A 6,476-nucleotide genomic window follows, 5' to 3' on the forward strand; every position below is an offset into this window, starting at 1 on the left:
GGTGTGTCAGCAGGGTGTGCAGGACAGTATGCAGGATAGGTGGCCTGGATTGCCCATGGGGTTATTCCATACCACATCAAATCATATTGAAGGCTACAAAGGGAGCTGACTACAGAGCCAGCTGCTGCCTGGGGATTTGCATGGTTATTCCTTACCCATATAATTTTCTAATTAGAGTATTTTCTTTCAAGTTTTTTTTTTCTTTTTTTCTTTTTTTTCTTAAATTCTACTAAAATATTATATAACAGTATTAAGGGAAAAATACAGTGTATTTATAAAAAAGATGTAAAGAGACAGAGGAAAAGGGCACAATAGGGAGAAAGCTGAAAAGTCTATATTTGACTATATTATGAGTGATCTTTAACAGTGTAATTAATCAGAAATTAATTACTTGAAAGGCATGGCAAAAAGTTGTGGTGATTCTGTAGCAAAACTACTCTTGCTCATAATTTTGATAAGTAGATGATACTGTAGAGTGACACAGATCAGAAAGTCTAGAAGACATAACGTTTCCTTATCTTAAATTTTATGCATTTGGAGTGGGACCATGATTTTGAACATACTTTTTAAATCTGAATTTTGTGCCTACCAAATAACCTAGCGAATACAACTACATGGCTTTTAAAACTTTAGATTATGAAGTGCTGCCATGACTTCTATCCATATTTAAAGCCATAAAAGACAAATTGTGTATACTGGATTTACTTTCGATATCTAGTTTGAGATAACTAGCAAGTTGGTCCAGATTTTTCTACCTTACCTTTCTTCATTTCAAAATATCTGTTTCTAGCTGGTTTTATCCTTCCCTACTATTTTTATTATCAAATCAAAAATGTAATTGATGTTATAGTTTATTATTATGGGACATTTGAATATTATTTTTGTTTATACTAATATCTTCTTGTTCTCAAAATAGCTACTTTACTATTGGAATTTTTATTTTTGAGAAGGGAAACTAAGAATTATTTTAAGTCATTAAAAAAGAGAGTGAATCAATCTTCATTCATGGGGAAATAGATATTAGTGCCTTTACTGTTAAAATGTAGAACTAAATGCAAACTTATTTATATATGTACATATATGCACGTTCATCTGTGTATATGTGCATGTTGTACTTGTATGCATCTAGATATGGACCTAGATGTTATTACAGTAGAAACTAGTAATTAAAAAAAAGGCTTAGTTAGTTAGCCAGGGTAGTGGTTAATGATCCAACTGGAGGTCAGTCATAAGTGATATCCTCTAGTGGTCAGTCTTGGGGCTGGTGCTCTTTAAACATCTTTATCAAAAAGATAAAGGGATTGAGTGCACCCTCAGCAAGTTTGCTGATGACACCAAGCTGAGTGGTACAGTTGAGACAACAAAAGGAAAGGAGGACATCCAAAGTGATCTGAACAGGCTTGAGAAGAGAGCCCACATGAACTGAATGACATTCAATAAGGCCAAGTGCCAGGTGTTGCACTTGAGTTCAAGCAATCCTAGATGTGTGTACAGACTGAGGGAAGAACTGCTTGAGAACAGCCCTGTGGAGAAGGACTTGGAAGTCCTGATGGACAAAAAGTTCAACATGAGCCAGCTGTGTGTGCTTGTAGTACAGAAGGCCAACAGTATCCTGGGCTCCATCAGAAGGGCTGTGGCCAGCAGGGAGAGGGAGAGGATTGTTTCCCTCTGCTCTGCTCCTCATGAAGCCCCATCTAGAGTACTGAGTCCAGGCCTGGGGCCCCCAGCACAAGAAAGATATTGAGCTTTTGAAGAGGATCTAGAGAAGGGCCACAAAGATGATCAGAGTACCTGAGCATCTCTTCTGTGATGAAAGACTGGGGGAGCTGGACTTGTTCCACCTGGAGGAGACTCCAGGGAGACCACATCGCAGCCTTCCAGTACTTAAAAGGGGGTTATAAAAAGATGAAGAATAGCTTTTTACATGGTTTGATGGTGACAGAACAAGGGGAAATGGTTTCAAACAAGAAGAGGGGATGTTTACATCAGATGTTAGGAGGAAATTTAGATTAGATGTTAGGAGGTGGTGAGGCACTGAAACAAGTTGCCCAGTGAAACTGTAGATGCTCCATTCCTGGAGGTTAAAGGCCAGGTAAGGTGTGCCCTGGGTAACCTTGTTTAGTGGGTGGCAACCCTACCCACAGGAAAGGGGTCAGAACTAGATGTTCTTTAAGGTTTCTTCCAGCTCAAAGATATCACAGAATGGAGCAAAGAAAAGTAATTTCTCCAAGAAATTGTCTATAGGAAAATTATAATAATAAAAAAAAAAAGGTAGAATAAAGGATTTTTATTGGATTTTGTGACTATTAATCCACTAATTATATCATATATTTCTAATTTTTTTAAATCTGTACTTTATGTCTGGACAAGAAATAGTGATTATTATGTTGGGTGACAGTCACAATACTGCTATATTCTTTATGAATGAAAGGGTTTGCTACAACTACCTCCTGCCAGGAGGCAGATGGAAAACAATGCATGTGAGCGACTTCCACACATCTATGAGATACGAAGTCACTGGGTGACATTTCATGCTACCAATGCTTACATTAATATCTGGCTTTAGCATACTATTTATTAATATCCTGTGCATACAAGATATTGCCTTCTTATATGCTTCCTTTATTTTGCATTTTGCTGTGGAAGTAGTGTACGTAAAGGTTAAAAGAAAGTTCAAAACATAGTAAAAAGTCTTTAGTCTTTTAAATATTAATTTTAACCAAGAATGTTTTAAAATCCTTCAAGTAAAAAGGTGAAAGATGCAATTTCCTTTGGCATCTAGAAATTCCACCTATGAAATTAGTTTTGGAGCAGCCTTTGAGTCTCTTTTCTTTAGCTGGAGAGTCATGTTTATCTTACAACAAACAAACAAAAGTGTTAGACTCTGGATTTCTTCACTACCTAATGACAATGTATTCAATGGAAGTTTTATAGGGACTCTTAGATGCTTTTTGGATACTGGATACCGTGCTTTTTGGAGGAAAAGGAACAAAATTTATTTTTCCTTAGACCTGCAGGTGAATTTGTATCAGCAGAGAGGCAACTGGGAACATTTTTTGCTTTGGCACTCTAGAAGTCTGAAATAATGTAAAACAGAAGTAGCTAACAATTACAGGGAGATTTTTAGAATAAAAATTAAAACAGAAAAGTTGAATTGTATATGCTCTTAGAGGGTTGTATTAGTAGTGTTTATAGAGGGAAATAGTCAACACTGTAAGTTGTTATGGAAATTACTATATATGAAGATATTTATTCAGTCTGTGCCAGACCAAGGGAGGAGATTTCCAGAAGGCAAGACAGATGGTTAAGAGGATTTTATTACAGACCTATGCTGACCCATCCTCAAGTGCTCCAATAGTTGCCATCATGTCTCTGAGACACTGAAATCAATAGAAATATGAACTGAAGTTTCATGTGTTTCAGGATTGTTGGAGATTAAGAACGCATACTGTTGCATCTAAGTTTCAAGATTCTTTACACAATGTAAGAATTTCCTCAGCTTCCTGGAGAATTTAATGAATCAAGGGCAATTAGCAACTGACCGTTTCAAAATGTTGTTTTAAAAATATCATGCTATTGAACCTTTTCAATACTACTCTCTGTCTAACAGATTTTCCCAGCACCTGTTTTCACTTAGTTTGACACTTTTTCTGAAGGGCAACCGTTATTTTAAAGCCTTCAGCTCTGCTATTAATTAAATGTCTTCTATATTTTAAAACGTTTATACACTTTAAAGGATAGTTTCATTTGAAGACTAAGTCAAAATTCCCAGACATAAATGAACACTGTAACATGGTAGTAGTGTAATATGTAGCAGACCAAGATAATACCCAACTAAACTCCCATCTCTTTCTAGAAAACTTTCCTTTGTGAGTGCTACTTTCCCCAGTATCCCCAGTACAGTATTGTCCTCTTACAAAAAAAGTTACTGCTGGGAAGTCTTTCCAATGCTATCTTTAAATGTTATTTAAAACAATAAGATCACTACAACCCCACTCGGAACACTTTCTAACTATTTATTTCTTTGCTTATACTATTTTATCATAATTCTGCATTTTCTGATAAGTTTACAATATACTGTAGGTATTGAAGGTATCAAGAATCAAAAATGGCAACAGAAAGGTAAAATAGTCACTTTACTTTTGCAACAAGCTCCCAATAGAAAGGCTCATTTAGGAGACTGACTAGGATTACTCAATTTCCTGCTTCATCAAGAATCATACCATCTTAGTCAGCTCCCTTGGCTCTGAGTATAAGGAGCTTAATGAAGAAAGACATTAATTCTCAGTTGCAACCACCTGTAGCTACTAACTTATTCACTCATGCTGTCAGTCCTCCCTGACCCCCATCAGACTGTGAGAGCATTTGTCACTCATCTGAATCCCATTTTCTGAGTATTCTAGAATGATACCTTGGTTTGTGTTACAAAAACAGTAAAATAGAGTGGCTACAAATATGTATGAAATACTTCCTATTAGGAATAGTTGACACTTATTTCACTGCAGTCCCTCTAGACGACCAGTCTAGGCACTTTCCAGGCTTCTGGAATGTGACTGCTGGACTATCAGCTATTGCTGGTACCTAGATACTAAAATAACTGGGTAACTAAATAACATACTACAGTCCATAGAGAAGTTCTCAATTACCAGATCCCCAATCTTAAAACATACTCGACTATCTCATTTTAAATCTGTGTACTTGTTTCCCACACTTTGCTGGAGGCTGTGAACTCCAGCATGTCATCACTCAAGAAAGAAGGCATTACATCAATAAAACCCAGTAGAAGTCTCAATTTTGTAGGTAACATCAGTCTATACTATTAAGTATACACTGACATGATCAGACTCCTGTCTTGCTCCAATTTATAAGAGGGAGAGGAGGTTCTTTGATATATGTATATCTGGCGTGAGATTAAGAAACAACAGTTCAAATGTTGGTCGGACCAGTTTATTACAAATCCTAGTCGTTCAGGGAGATGGGGAAGGGGAGAAGGGCAGCAGAGAAGATAGGAAATAGAAGCAAGGAGTCTCTATAGGAGGCAAGAGGGAGATAGTCACCACCATGGGTCCAGCGTGGTTCATAGTTCAGTCACTGATCTTCAGTAGTGGTGGGTTGTTGTTCTCTTGACAACGGTGTCCACGGCGATGACGACAACGATGGCAGTACAAACTTATTTATAAGTCCAAAGTGGTCGAGTCAGCTCTCTTTGGAGTGACAGCTCGAATCCAAAGAGGTTGACTCAGCTCTCCTTGGAGTGGCAGCTACTGGCTCTGGGATCTCAGCAGAAACTCCTTTGTTATCATCTTCCAGGCCTTGCCAGCAGGTAAGAGGGAGCAGGGATGCCCATCTGCATCCTGTTTTTCACAGGGCACGATGGTGTCGTTCCCCAGTTTTCCCACACCAAGCTGAGGCTATTAGGCCAGATGTTCCGCCAGTAACCACTCCTGAGCACTCTCTTCTGGAGGAAAGCAGCTCTGGAGGAAGATGCTTTTCACACAACCCTAAAGACTCAACATTAACATGTTAGCTATATCCAGAGAATTAAGTATCTAGGAGCTTTGAAGCAGAACATACATATTGGTAGATAATAAGATTGGTAAAAAAACATGCCACATGAAAAATCTATATGTATTTGTCAGAGATTCACTAATACACTGTTTGAAGACAATTGTCTGCCATCATTGGCAGCCATCATCCCACTTATATGCAATTTAGGCTCATTTTTATGACAGTAAGAGATGAAAATTCTTTTTTTTTTTCCCCTTAAATGTAGGTAATATATTTTATTCCATATGTAAGTTGGAATAAAGGGTGGTGAGGCACTAGAACAAGTTGCCCAGAGAGGTTACGGAGGCTCCCTCCCCACAGGCATTGAAGGCCAGGATGGACCAGGCTTTGAGCAACCCTGGATGTCCCTGCTCATTGCAGGGGAGTTGCACTAGATGGCCTTTAAAGGTACCTTCTAAATCTAAGGATTCTATTATACTAAGTTTCTCATCCACAAGAAAAGAGCTTTCGGGTGAAACCTTTTCTCACCGTATGCTCAAAGTAATCCTAACATTACTACTTTGTTTTATAGCCAATTCTGAGGACAATGACTTTTCATTCCGAAAGAAGTACCCCAGCCCACTGGTTAGGAAAAAATATATGTATATATTCTTGAATTTTTTGAGGATTTGATTTATACGGAAGTGAGATGATTAGCCCCAAAACATCTAAGTTTGTCAGAAATCTAATTATGTTAAAGCATATGCATAATGCTTGTGGAAAACCACCTATTAGCTGTCTCTGAATGACAGTCAGTCAAAAGTGTCAGGTAAAATGTGACAGAAAACATTTCTGAGAAGACTGAAACCAAAATTTTTTGTAAATGCACACAAACATAAATACTTGCTTACATAAGTATGCAGGACTTGCTTATTTTTGTAAGTATTTTGATGAGAAAATAATCCATCATCTAATATTTTTTAAATGTC

This window comes from Gallus gallus, chromosome 4, assembly GCF_016699485.2.
Source record: "Gallus gallus isolate bGalGal1 chromosome 4, bGalGal1.mat.broiler.GRCg7b, whole genome shotgun sequence".
Classification (NCBI taxonomy): domain Eukaryota; kingdom Metazoa; phylum Chordata; class Aves; order Galliformes; family Phasianidae; genus Gallus; species Gallus gallus.